Genomic DNA, 14,613 nt, shown 5'->3' with positions numbered 1-14,613 from the left:
GCCAAGCTCAATAATGAGGAAACAGTATTTTGTCCTTAAAACACTTAATGATTCATTTCTCAGCTGGTGGGCAAGGAGGTCCCTGGTGGCCCAGCCACAGCCCGGGAGCCCCGGGGCTGCTCTTGAAGGCAGCAGAGTTGGCGGTGCTGAGGTTGACGTCCCTTTCACAGAGCTCCGTCACTGCAGTTAGGGGGATGGAGGTGCACGGCTCCCTCTCCAGCACCTTCCAAAGGCACTGCAGACTCCTGAATCGAGAGAAGCAACCCATGCCTCCTGCAACTCCGTCCCTGACCGTGTTCCATCAACGCAGCCTCATCTGATGTTAAGTCTGGAAGTGATTTACTACCCGAGTCCCCCCGCAGTTCGAGCCTTTGGATGTACTCTGTGTACATGTATTTCTGTCACATACGTGCCACACTGGAACAGATTTTGTTTTGACACTACTATGGTTCCTGATGTTATACTCGGACTATTTGACAATAATAGCCAATGTAAACAAACATCTTTGGGATTCTCAATTACTCGTGATTCCTGGACATTGACGCTATGCGATATTGACGCATTCCTCGGCTTTTTCCAAGGACACCGTATATGAACAGCCCTGCCAGCCTCATGATTCCAGCAGAGAGGCTCTGGGCTGGCTCTAATGAGCACTGTGTGGGATTATTTTACACCCTCGCAAGGCTGATTAAGGCAGCGCCTTCGCCCGGGCTCATTTTTGTACCCTGATGTAGTAAAATAGCTAAATACGCTTCAAGTTTTTTGGGCTTGCTTTCTTTAGCTGCCATGTCAGCAGAGTGTGTCTGACACTGTTGAATTCGAGTCTACTGGCACGCTACCCAGTTGGACATCCATTTAAAGCTCACCTTAAGGGTATCAGGGAGCTGTATACGTTAAGGACTCACACACACACGCAACTCGAGTTACGAGTATGTGTCTCAGTAAGCCCCATACAAAATGACCTTTAAAATTGTATTTTCGTGGCGGGGGCTGGGGGGCCGCGTTGGAGCATCTTCTGTGCCGCTTAAAAGGCACTCAACAATCTGTCAATTTGTGTGCATGCGGGTTGGCACGGGAGACCGCTGAAGTTCAAACGGTCCCAGCTGGAGAAAGGGCCCTGGGTGCGCTAGACCTGTGTGTGGTGCGAAGGCGTGGGGGGCTTCCTGTGGGGGCTGGAGATCCCGGCCCCCTAGGCTTGCCCACAGGACGCCCCCCCATTGGAACACACTGCTTTGGAAGTTACCGTCACATTTCAGGACTCACTCACTCGGGGTCTTTACTCCCGCACGGCCGGCCGCGGCGGCTCCCATCTGCGTCCAGGCCCGGTCGGCTGTAATCAGCAGCAGCTCCGGGCAGGGCGCGCCCGGGCCCGGGCCGGAGCCGGCTGTGCAATCCCTGTGTGATGCAATGGGGGGGCGGGGAGGAGCCTGCGGGGGGAGTGGAATTCTCAAGGTCCTTGCTGCACATCTGGCGCAATTGGGATTTCTCTCCTTTCTTCCCCCTGGTTTTGTTCTCACAGCTGTGTCCATTTCGCCTGTGACCCCCTGAGTGATCCCTGACAGGTGATGAATTGGCAGCAGCGGCGGCGGCGGCGGCGCGCGGGCCAGGCCGCGGCGGAGCCGGAGCCGCCAGCCCCGGAGCAGACTCTCTGGCGCCAGGCGCGTGACGCCGCCCATTCACCGCCGCCCTCCAGCCTTGTCCTCGCGGCGCCGCTCAGGCGGCTGCCATGGCAACCGCGGCTGTCAGTCAGCGCGCGCTCCCAGCTGATCAATGCCTGCGAGACCCGGGCCGTTTCTAACCTCACCTCGGCTCTTGGCCGCTGCAGGGCCCGCGAGCACCTGCAGCCAGTTGCATGTCTTAAGTTTCGAGTTATTTGTGGGAAAGAAGGACAGAGAAGAAAAGGAAAAAAAAAAAAAAAAAAAATAGCCGAGAGGGGGAGAAGAAATCTTCGTTTTGTGAAAGGAGGAATAATGTGATTTAGAGTTTGCCAAAGCAAAAGATTTTGTTTTTGCAAATGAGGCATTCAGTGTTGGGAATTCAGAGCGAGGGAAGGGTGGAATGGAGGGAAGGTTACTTTCTTAGCGGATGGTGAGATTTACTTATTCCTTTGGATCTTCGCGGTCCTTGCTTGGAATGACTTTGATCCCAAACTCCTAAAAATAGCTTTAAAGCCCCCCCCCCCGCCTTCCTCCTCCGAACTTTGCTGGAGGTCTTACAAAACACAGTCGATTTTTCCAGAGCAGCCCACCACACACCGCCCCCCCCCGGGAGGCGGGAGGCCATCCAGCCCCTTGTCCCGGGACTCCGGGTCCTTTCCAGCGCCAAGAGCGGGAGCCTCCCGTTTACTTGATCACCACTACAAAGTGGGTGTCCAGATTTAGTCTCGTTCATACTGCTGCATTTTCTACTGAGAAGATCAAGAGGCCAGAAACTTTCAAGTCAGCCCACAGACGCTAACGCCTCCTCTGTCCCGGGTTTATCTGGAGGGAAGTTCCATCTTTGAGAACCAGATGCCGACATTCTCGGACACTTTATGGCATCCGGAACCCTCAAGGGTGCTCATCTGCAGTGTTAATAGCAATTATTTATTGTCTTTCCGGGAGAGGATTTACTGAATATCTGTGTCCTCTTGGCCCTACAAGGGGGGGGGGGGGACAGAACAGAAAAAGGAGGCACTGTTCCCGATTTTGTTATCTGGTTTAGCAGAGTTTGTTGTGGTTTTCGAGGAAACAGCATCTGGATTACGTAAGGAAGGATTCAAGTTTTTGCTTTACTTGTTTATTTAATACTTTGGCAAGAGGGAGCCCTTACCCTGAAACCAGATAACCGAATTTGGGTTTAAAACAGCTTTAGATGAGGGGCAAAGAGCGTGCAAACCTGCAAAAAATCAAGCAATGTTTATTTTTCTCCCTTTGGGTATTTTTTGAAGACCTTTCTAACCTCTTAGATTTCTTGTCGCACACAGCTAATAAATTTCATTAACAAAGCGCTTCAGCTACCAAAAAGGCTCAGTATTACTGCCCGGGCCTTGCACAATCGCTTTCACCGTTCCTTCTAGGATTCCCGCGAAGTCCTGTTTGCCCAGAAACTGTAAGAGCACCAGGTAAAACGCCGTGCTAAATCCAATTGCTTTCAACTGTCTGATCCCCTTTTAGGGAGATCACCTTTCAGCTCCGTTCAAAGAAAGCAAAGTTTGAGAAGTTTTGCGGAGGGGTAGATTTAACTACCAGCCCTGCAAATATTTAGTTACAAATGCTGTGAAGTGCACTGATTTGTGGCCGCGTTTTGCTTTCACAAAGGATTTTCCTGTTACTTTTGTTCCGGTCACCAAATTAAAAAGAAAATTAACTTGAGCAAGAGATAAGGCCTGGAAAACAATCCCAGGCCGCCAGCGACTTGGCGGGAGCGCGGCGGACTGGCGTCGCGAAGTCTGCGCCGCCCGGGAGGCGCGCACGTCCGGCCGCGCAGCTGCGCCTGCCCCGTCCGGCCGCCGCGGGAAGCCCCGGCCAGCCGCGCGCCCCCGGGCTCGCTGCCGGCTCCGCGCTGCGCGGCGCTGGAGCGCGAAGCACAGGACACCCACTGTTTGCCCAACAGCGTCTGTGGGAATTCATTAGCGGCTCTCTCCAGCCAGCAACAAGGGCGGTTTTGTCCGGAATTAAACTACATCTTAATATTATAATGCGGCACAAAAAGCAAAACCCGAGGCTCCGGCTTTGGAGTCCCTAACAAGAAACACATTGTGCACTTTTTTCCCCCCTTTTTTGGCCGAAACCACTTTTGCGCGCCGGCCCCGATGGAGAGAGCCAAGTTCGTGACTTCAGTGGGGAGGAACCCGCCGACCCCGCACCCACGTGCACGCCTGGGCCTCCGCTGCCCTGGGGCGGCCACCAGGGTCGCGCCGCCAACCGGCGCCCCGCGCACCCGCTTCCGATAGCCGCGGCCGGGTCGCGCTCCGCTGCTGACACATTTCCTGCGCAAACAGCGCTGTGTGGACGGCCCTTTCCTGACCCTGGAGACCGGCGCTGCCGATCGCCTCTGGGCACTGTTTTCGCACCTGAGGCGGCGCCAGCGTGGGGAATTCGAATCACCGCCCTCCCAGGTTAGCTGATTGATAGCAATTTTTTTTTTTCCAAGTTTGACGCCTCTCTTTCCCGCAGTCTTTGAGGCTTTAACTCCAGATTCTGGCCCCCCCCCCATAAAAATGACAATTCACGGACTTCCCCCTCCCGAGTTAGATGGAGAGCGCGCTCGGGTCTTGTAAGCCCCCAAGCAACACGCCTGTCGCGTGTCAACGCTACCCCCATTTCTTTGGGAAGGCGGGCAGTGGCGGGATTTCGGGCCGTGGACCTCGGGGAGGCGAGCTCTAGCGACCCCCCCAGAGGCGGGGATCTGCAGGGACCCATGGGACGCAGGGCTAGACCGGGGACATGTGTCTAGCCGCGGCGCGCGGGCGCAGCCCTGGGCGCAGGGCGGAGAATTGCGCTCGCTCTCCTAGAGCGTGTGACCGCAGTCGTCAGCTCGCGGGGCGGGGAGGGGCGCAGGGGGCCTTCGCTCTTCTTGCGCCAAGTGCCGCTGACGACAGGGGCCTCCTCTGCGTTCGACACTGGGGGTGCCCTTCAGCGGGACCCTGGAGGAAAGCTGGGTGAATTTTTAAATCATACATTTTATTTTAACCAGCATGACCGCTTTTCCCAGAGTCTGTGAAGAACAAACATTCCATTTCAAAGAATTGGGGAAAAAAAAGGGCAACACAACTGCCCTCTGTGGGGAAGTTAAATATTCACATTTGGAAAGAATAATCTTTTACAAACCCAGTCACAGCTCACTTCTTTTGCTCTTCACCTTGACCCTATGAATCAGGAAAGGCAGATGTTAGCCCCGTTTTACAGAGGAAGAAACCAAAGCATAGATGAAAACGGACTGCTGTGTGGCGGCTAGACTCCAGCCTGCTCAGTAGGACAGTACCTTTCCATGGGGCTAAGAGATGTATTTGACATTAACTCTACAGCAGGGTATTGATTACTTTTTTACCTTGTGATTTATTCCAGTCCTGGATGGCTGGATTGCCCAGAGCTAGGAATTTCTGAAACACTTTGTTCTCACCTTCCCTCTAAAGCCAATACTGAGTAACTGAGCTTGACTCTGTATTAACCAAAGGTCAGCTCAGGTTTTAGGACATTTCAAACCTTAGTGTGAGTAAGAACCACATCTTTACATGCAGAGTTCTGGGGCCTGTCTCTAGAAATTCTGATTCAGCCCAGGAAGCAGCATTTCGAGCAAGTATCCTGAGGAGAAGTTGATACAGGTGGTATAGGGACTACACTTTGAGAAACTTCAGAGGAGCAACCAGCCTTCTAAATCAACTCTGCAAAAAACAAACCTTGAGGGATGGAAGGAGATGGGGAGGGAAAAACACTAGCTAGGCAATAGATAAGGGATAACTGGTGAAGGGTAAGGCACTACACAATACTGGGGAAGTCAGCACGACTTGACCAAAACAAGGTCATGGAAGCTTTATAGACACATCAAACTCCCTGAGAGACTGAACTACTGGGCTGAGGGCTGGGAACCATGGTCTCAGGGGACATCTAGCTCAATTGGCATAACATAGTTTATAAAGAAAATATTCTACATCTTACTTTGGTGGCTAGTGTCTGGGGTCTTAAAAGCTTGTGAGCAGCCATCTAAGATACTCCACAGGTCCCATCCCGTCTGGAGCAACGGAGAATGAAGAAACCAAAGAAAAACAACAAGGGAAAGATTAATCCAAAGGACTAATGGACCACAACTACCCCAGCCTCCACCAGACTAAGTCCAGCACAACTAGATGGTGCCTGGCTACCACCACTGACTGCTCTGACAGGGATCACAATAGAGGGACCTGGACAAAGCTGGAGATAAATATAGAACATACACACGAAAGGCCGGACTTACTGATCTGACAGAGAGTGGAGATACCCTGAGAGTATGGACCCCCGACATCCTTTTAGCTCAATACTGAAGTCACTCTTGAGGTTTATCCTTCAGCCAAAGATCAGACAGGCCCATAAAACAAAACGAGACTAAATGGATACACCAGCTCAGGAGGAAGGACGGGATGGCAGGAGGGGACAGGAGAGCTGGTAATGGGGAACCCAAGATGGAGAAGGGGAGAGTGTTGACACATCGTGGGTTTGGTAGCCAGTGTCACAGAGCAATATCTATTAATTGTTTAATGAGAAACTGATTTCCTCTGTAAACCTTCATCTAAAGCACAATGAAACAAACTCAGCTTCTTGAATCTGTAGGTTTAAGTGTTTCGATGAATTCGGGAAATTTTCAGTCATTATTTTTTTGAATATTTTTTCTGCTGCAACCCTTTTTTCTCTCTGTCTGGGACTCCTATTTTGACTCATGGCAACTCCATGTGTTACAGAGTAGAACTGTTCCATAAGGTTTTTTTGGCTGTAATCTTTACATGAGCAGATGGCCAGGCCTTTATTCTGCAGTACTGCTAGATGGGTTTGAGCTGCCAACCTTTAGGTTAATAACCAAGAGCAATCGTTTACACCACCCAGGGACCTTGCAGTTGGTGTTTTTTGACTACTGAGTGAGACTCCTTAAAGACCCAAATATTTGTTTTTAGAAAACTCAAGAGGAGACGAAAAGTATATTTTCCCACAGTTTTTTTCTTTTTTTTGTTATATTTCCCTCCTTGATGTTCCAGTTTTCTTTCTTTTGTCATTTTGTTTCAGGGGCATCCTTTAGACATTTTTTAGAGTAGGTCTGTGCCATGGATTAAATTGTGTCCCCCCAGAATATCTGTCAATTTAGCTGGGCCATGATTCTTAGTATTGTGTGACTGTCCACCATTTTATATGATTTTCCTATATGTTGTAAATTCAGTCACTGTAATGTAATATGATGGATTAGCAGCAGTTACGTTGATGAGGTCTACAAGTTTAGATAGTGTCTCAAGCCAGTCTCTTTGAAATATAAAAGAGATAATTGAGCAGAGAGACAGGGGGACCTCATACCACCAAGAAAGCAGTGCTGGGAGCAGAGCACATCCTTTGGACCTGAGGTTCCTGTGTTGAGATGCTCCCAGACCAAGGAAAGGCTGATGACAAGGACCTTCTTCCGAACTGACAGAGAAAGAAAGCCTTCCCCTGGAGCTGATGCCCTGATTTGGACTAGTAGCCTACTAGATTCTGAGAGAATAAATTTCCCTTTCTTAAAGCCATCCATTTGTGGTATTTCTGTTACAGCAGCACCACAAGACTAAGACAGTCTGCTAGCAACTTACTCTCTTAGTTTTCCTGCGTCTGAGAATGTCTTGATTTCCCCTTTATTCCTGAAGAATATTTTTGCTGGATATAGAATTCTGGATTGGCAGTTCTTTCTTTCCAACATTTGACTGCTTCCTTCTGGCCTTCATGGTTTCTGATGAGAAATCTACCATCACTCCAAGTGTTATCCCCCCTCTGTGTAAGGGGATGATGTTTCTCTTCTCTGCCCTCAAAATTTGTGTCTTCAGTGGCTAAGGGCTTGGTTGCTAACCAAAAGGTTGACAGCTTGAAGCCACCAGCTGCTCCTTGGAAACCCTACAGGGCTGTTCTACCCTGTCCTGTAGGGTCGCTGTGAGTCGGAATCGACTTGACAGTAACAGGTTTGGTTTGGTATGTGTTACAAATTGAATTGTGTCACCCCAAAATGTGTGTCAACTTGGCCACACCATGATTCCTAGTACTGTGTGGTTGTCTACCATTTTATCATCTGGTGCGATTTTCCTATGTGTTGTAAATCTTACCTCTATGATGTTAATGGGGCAGGATTAGAGGTAGTTATGTTTATGAGGCAGGAGTCAATCTACAAGATTAGGTTGTATTTTGAGTCAATATCTTTTGAAATATAAAAGAGAGAAGGGGGCAGAGAGACAGGGGAGCCTCATACCACCAAAAAAATTGTGCCAGGAACTGAGTGCATCCTTTGGACCTGGAGTCCCTGTGCTAAGCTCTTAGACCAGCTGCAGATTGATGACAAGGGCTTTCCTCCAGAGCCAACAGAGAGAAAAAGCCCTCCCCTGGAGCTGGCGCCCTGAATTTGGACTTCTAGCCTACACCATCCACTTATGTTATTTCTGTTGTAGCAATGCTAGATGACTCAGATGGTATGTAAGGTGGTGGTGTTTCTCTGCTCTCAAAATTTTTCTTTGTCTTTAGTTTTCAGAAGTTTGCCTGTGATGTATCTTGGCGTGTATTTCTTTGGATTTGTCCCAGTTGGGGCTTGCTCAGCTTCTTGAATCTGTAGATTTAAGTGTCTTGACTAATTTAGGAAATTTTCAGTCATTATTTCGTTGAATATTTTTTCAGCTGCAACCCATGTTAGATTTTTTGTTATAGTCCCACAGGTCCCTAAAACTCTATTCATTTATTTTTCTTCAGTCTATTGTGGGTAATTTTCATTGTTCTGTCTTCATGTTCAGAGTCCCTGGGTTGTGCAAATGGTGTAATGTGCTTGGCTGCTAACTGATAGGTTGGCAGATCAAGTCAACCCAGAGGTGCCTCAGAAGAAAGGCCTAGCAATCTACTTCTGAAAAAACGGCCATTGAAAACCCTATGGAGCACACAGTTCTACTCTGACACACATGGGGTCGCCATGAGTCATAATCAACTTGATGGTCACTAGTTTGGGTTTTTTTTGGGTTTTGTTTTCCTTCAAATTCCCCGTATTCCTCTGTTGTCTCCGTTCTGCTTTGCAGCTCAGCCAGTGAGTTTTGTTTTTGTTTATTGTATTTTTTAGTTTTAAAATTTCCATTTAGTTCTTTTGTATACCTTCTATTTCTTTGCTGAGCGTTTCCATTTGTTTCAAGCATGTTTGTAACTTCTTGTTGAAAGATTTTATGATGGCCACTTTAAAGTTCTTGTCAGATAATTCCAACATCTGTGTCAACTTGGTGTTGGTGACTGTTGATTATCTTTTCTCATTCAAGTTGAGATTTTCTTAGTTCTTAGTATGACAAGTGATTTTTTGATTGAAGCCTGGACATTTTGAATATTATAAGACTCCGGATCTTATTTAAACCTTTTGTTATAGCAAGTGTCTGCTGACACCACCCTGGCTGCTCCTTACTGCTCACCATGTGGTCTCCAGTGACACTGTGGGGTGGGTGTGTCTTCCTGTGGGAAGGTGGTGAATTTCCAGCTTCCCGCTGAACCTTCTCTGAGACCACCTCTGTGAGGAGGGAGAGGCATTCTTCATTACCTTTGCATAGGGGTCGAAGTCCAGGCTCCCCACATGGTGTCTAGTGACACTGTGTTGAGGGAGCTAGTTACTGATGGGCAGGAAAGAATGTCTGGGCTTCCCACTCTGCCTTCTCTGATGCCATCCTAGAGAGAGTGGAGGGGAAGCAGAAGGAGGTACCTAATAACAACTGGGTGATGTTGGAAGTCTAGGCTCCCCACTGGGGCTTTGCTGATGGCAGTGGTAGAGCTACGTTTTTTTCTATGGTGTTTGGGTAGAGTAGGAGGATTGTTGTCTAAAGGCTTTCTGTGTTGATTGACTTCCCCCTTCTTGGTCCTTTGGCTAGAGAGAGCAGGCTTATTTTCTTCTTATCCGTGTTCCTTGGCATTTCTGGGTTTCCTGCTTCTCCCTCCTGTACCAGTTCAGGTATATGAAGCAGAGAGAAAGCACTACCATGCGTTCCTTATGTCCTAAAGTCCCTAGCCAGTCTGCCTTCTGTCCACCTTTCAGAGTCTCCTTATATTTATTTTATATGTAATGTCCGCGTTAGCCATTCTTAGCAGAAGGAATAGAGAGAAGTGTGTCTACTCTATCTCATCTAGAACTGGAAGTTCCTGCACACTTACTTTTAAATAAAATGAAAGCACATAACAGTTTTATGTTTGTTTTTTTTTTAAACTATTCACGTTTCCATATTGTTTGATATTCCAAAGCACTTTCACATTTGCCAACTCACAGGTTTTCAGAATTATTATTTAAATTTCATTTTAGCCAGACCTGCCTGACCCTGACACCAGGTTTTTGGAAACTGTTTGTATCTGGGAAGATTTTTTAGAATTCTTTTAGACCAAGTCTGATTCATTCCACGAGCTTCTGGGTTCTTGCTTTCTAGGGGAACTAGAGAAATCTTCATTTTCTCACTTCTTGGGTCTTACTTGTGCTGCTGTCTGCTGCTTCCTGCTCCCCCTCTGCCATTGCTCCTTGGTGGGACCACTTCATGGATGTGCAGCCAGTGCAGTTGCACGGGACCCTGTGCCCAGAGGGGTCCCCTGTTTGGGGTTTGATGCTGTGCAGTCTCCATCTTGAAATTCTTAATTTTATCTTTGAATTTGTGTGTGGTAAGTGCGTCCAGTGGGTCAGTGGAGCATGTGCTGGGGGCTGGAATCCTTGGCTCAAGTGTGGGCCTGCCTCCCTGCCTCCCTGGGACAAGTTGTTGGCTACTGTCTCTCCTGCTCTCTGCATATCTACCACTGCTCCTCTGTCCCCTGGGTGTGTTGGCAGAAAAGTCGAGGGTTGGGTGTACATCGCATGCAGAGTTGAGGGGTAGAGCCTTGGGTTCCTGTAAGGGTCTGTGCTAACCTCATGAATATCCCCATGCCCATGGGAGTGTGACATTAAAAAGTAATAAAAAATGCCATGACAGTTGTTAGAAAGCTTATGGAAGAAAGAAAAGTATTTTTTCTGCTTTTTGAACCAACCCACTGCCATTGAGTGGATTCGGACTCATACCAACCACATAGGGTTTCTGAGGCTGTAAATCTCAATGAAAGCAGACTGCCACATTTTTCTCCTGTGGAGCCACTGGTGGTTTCGAACCACTGACCTTTCAGTTGGTCAATTGCTTTAACCAGTGTGCCATGAACAAACAAACAAAAAAACCTGTTGCCATTGAATCGATTCCGACTCATAGTGACCCTATAGGACAGAGAAGAACTGCCCCGTAGGGTTTTTGGGTTGTAATCTTTATGGAAGCAGACTGCCAGGTCTTTCTCCCACAGAGCTTCTGGGTGGGTTCGAACTGCCAATCTTTCAGTTAGAAGCTGACTGCTTAACCATTTTCACCACCAGGGCTTATTAAATTATGTAGCTTGCCTGTTCCTTAGCCTTCTGCAGGTCTCTGGTAGCTTCCATGGTAGCTGGTCTCAAAAGATGCCACCCCACTTAATGATATTTCCCAATATTCATGCCATGCTGTAGTCCCTTCCCACCCTGAATCTGAGCAGATTTTGTGTAATCAACAGAATGCGCAGACATGATGCTGTGTGACTTCCAAGGTGAGGTCATAAGAAACCTTTCAATTTCCATTTTTTTTTTTTTTTTGGCTTTTCTCTGAGGAAAGCCAATTGCTAAGTATGAAATCCGGACTTTTCTGAGACCACCACGCTATGAGGAAGTCCAAGCTAGCTACATGAAGAGGACATATGGAGGGAGGTAAAGAAGGGACCAGCCCGAGCTGCTCCAGTCATCCCAGCTAAGCCCTGACTTGTGAGTGAAGAAGACATCTTAGATGTCCAGCCCAGTCAAGTGTTAAGATGACTCCAGCTTCAGATACTGACCGACCACAACCACACAAGAGACCCTGAGTGAAATCTACCCACTAGAGTGTAACCAACGGTTTTGGATGGTTTGTTACGTTGGTTACTAAAACAGTCAACCATGGAGAAATTGGAGGAAAATACAAGCAAACAAACAAAAAACCAGAGTTCCTAAGTATAATCTTCTGCATTTATTGTAGTTGTAATCATTGCTAATTTATTTGGGCTTTTTTTCCCCCTTGAATATTCTGTAACAACAAATGATTTATAGTGTACAAGATAAACATATCCCCACATCCAACAAAAAAATGCCATAAATGATGCTTCATTTGACATTTGGTTTCTAGAATATACTCAAGTATATACTGTGGGCCTTTTATTTTTTCAACTAGTAAGTGCCCTAAAGTGTAGAATTTATAACCATATATGATGACTATGTATTTTTTCTTTTTTTTTAATTGTACTTTACGAAAGTTTACAGAATAAACTAGCTTCTCATTAAACAGTACATATGTTATTTGATGACATTGGTTAACACTCCCTTCTTGACCTTGGGTTCCCTGTTACCAACTTTCCTGTCCCCTCTTGCCTTCCAGTTCTTGCCCCTGGGCTGCTGTGCCCCTTTAGTCTTGTTTTGTTTTATGGGCCTGTCTAATCTTCGGATGAGGGGTGAACCTCAGGAGTGGCTTCATTACTGAGCTAAAAGGGTGTCAGAGCCCATACTCTCAGGGTTTCTCCAGTCTCGTCAGGCCAATATGTCTGGTCTTCTTTTGTGGGTTAGAATTTTGTTCTACATTTTTCTCCAGCTCTGTCTGGGACCCTCTATTGTGATCCCTGTCAGAGCAGTCAGTGATAGTAACTGGGCACCATCTAGTTTTACTGGACTCAGTCTGCTAGAAGCTGTGATAGTTGTGGTCCATTACTCATTTGGACTAATCTTTCCCTTGAATCTTTAGTTTTCTTCATTTTCCCTTGCTCCTGAAGGGATGGGGTGAGACCAGTGGAGTATCTTAGATGGCCATTTAAAGGCTTTTTAAGATCGCAGATCCTACTCACCAAAGTAGAATCTTTATAAACTATGTTATGCCAATTGAGCTAGATGTTCCCTGAGACCATGGTCTGTACAGCCCTCAGCCCATTAATTCGGTCCCTCAGTTTGGATGTGTATATGGAGCTTCCATGACCTTGCCTTGTACACGTTGTGCTGACTTCCCCAGTATTGTGTAATGTCTTACCTTTTACTAAAGTTACCACTTACCTTTTGTCTGTTTAGTGTTTTTCCATCCCCACCCCTCCCCTCCTTCGTAGCCATCAGAGATTGTTTCTTTTTGTGTATAAACCTTTTCATGAATTTTGATAGTGCTCTCATACAATACTTGTTCTTCTGGGATTGACTTATTTCACTCAGGATGATGCCCTCCAGATTTCATCCATGTTGTGAGAAGCTTTGCAGATTCATCATTATTCTTTATTGTTGTGTAGTACTCCACTGTGTGTATGTACCATAGTTTGTTTATCTGTTCATCTGTTGATGGGCATCTGGTTGTTTCCATCTTTTTGCTATTGTGAACAATGCTCCAGTGAACATGGGTGTGCATATATCTATCTATTCGTGTGATGACTCATTTCTCTAGAATATATTCCTAGGAGTGGGATGCTAGATCATATGGTATTTCTATTTCTAGCTTTCTAAGGAAGTGCCACGATGACTGTGTTTCCTGAACCAAAACCTAGTAGGACAAATTGCCTGACCAAATTCAAGGACCCTGGAAAAGACGAGAAAAGTGAGCTGTTGAGGAAGGCCTTCTGGCTGGGGATCATGTAGTTTCCCTACCAAGATAGTAAGGGCTTCTGGTAGCTCCAGACATTTCCAAAACTGTATCACAGAAACATCTTGAAAGCATCACTTCTGTTCATCAAGATCCTGAGGTGATTTTGAGGTTCCTCCTTTATATACTACGAAGAGTTTGAATGTGAAGCAATCTTGCTTCATAGTTAGGACCAATATCTGTATTCCATTGTCTTGTTGATTTAACTTCTAAGGACTCCTGGGATGCTCTGTGTATCCTAGGGAAGACGCCACTGGATTGAAGGCTGGAAGCTTGAGTACTGAGAGACAGGGAGGTGGGAGCCGCCAAATAGTCTCAGTCTTCCTAGCAAACACCACCCGTGTGTCCATTTCTGAACGTGAGAGAGGAATGGGAATGGGCTGATGTAATTATAATTCATGAAGTCCTGCTTCTAAGTCGTAAGCTTGGCGTACTCCGTGGAGAGCCTGGTAGAAACGCACAGTAGCAAAGCCTTTGCAATAAAGTTTGCTTAGGCTCTTTTTTGTTGCTGCCATTGAGGTGGGAGGTGGGGTACATGTGGAGCGAAAGGTGGAGCTGAGGGCTTATCCTGATCCCACCATTCACTCTGCTCTGAGCCTGAGCCCTTGGGCTTGAGGGGGTAGCTTCAGTCAGCCCTTTGTTTTCCTTATGTTCCTTGAGCATCTGTGTCCTCAGGTGAGTCACTGTAAACCCCAGGGTTCCCATCTATAAAGAGAGGGCAAAGCTCCTTGACCTGCAAGACGAGGCTCCAATCAGATCGTCTGTAGGACAGGGAGCATTTAAACTCTCACCCTTACTCCTCAAAGTGTGTTCTGAGACACCCACAGCACGGGGAAAACCTGAGAGCTTGTTAGAAATGCAGAGTGCCAGGTCGAGCCTGGTCATACAGAGTCAGGATCTGCATTGTAACAGGATGCTCACGGGATTCCTCTGTGTATTAAAGTCTGTGAAGCATTGTGCAAACGTTCTGAGGCTGTGGAAAGAGCCAGCTAGCACATATGCTCGTACACTCACCTTTAAAAATATCTTCTCAGAGCAATACCTTAAATTTGAATTGCGTAGTGTACTTTAAAACACTATTGTCTTTGATCCTCATATTAAAATTATTAGCCAATAGGATATCATTGTTCATTCCCATTTTGCAAATAAAGACATGAGAGTAGATTGCCACAGCCACACGGCTCATTGGCTATCTTGCCTGTTGCTGTTGTTTGTTAACCACTGTTGAATTGGCCCCTGTGGTCCTG

The 14,613-nt window shown here is 47.0% G+C and overlaps 1 long non-coding RNA gene across 1 annotated transcript in view; it reads left to right on the top strand.

Annotated features, from left to right (window-relative positions):
- The first annotated feature begins 3,530 nt into the window (after positions 1 to 3,530).
- LOC135232928 (uncharacterized) overlaps positions 3,531 to 14,613 on the top strand; it is a 375,578-nt gene continuing 364,495 nt past the window's right edge. Inside the window, exon 1 of the long non-coding RNA XR_010323549.1 lies at positions 3,531 to 4,099. This is a non-coding gene — a long non-coding RNA (uncharacterized LOC135232928). The remainder of the gene's footprint in view (positions 4,100 to 14,613) is intronic.

This window comes from Loxodonta africana, chromosome 12, assembly GCF_030014295.1.
Source record: "Loxodonta africana isolate mLoxAfr1 chromosome 12, mLoxAfr1.hap2, whole genome shotgun sequence".
NCBI classification, from domain to species: Eukaryota; Metazoa; Chordata; class Mammalia; order Proboscidea; family Elephantidae; genus Loxodonta; species Loxodonta africana.
Note: the sequence above shows the minus strand (reverse complement) of the source record. Positions and strands in the feature narration are given on the sequence as shown.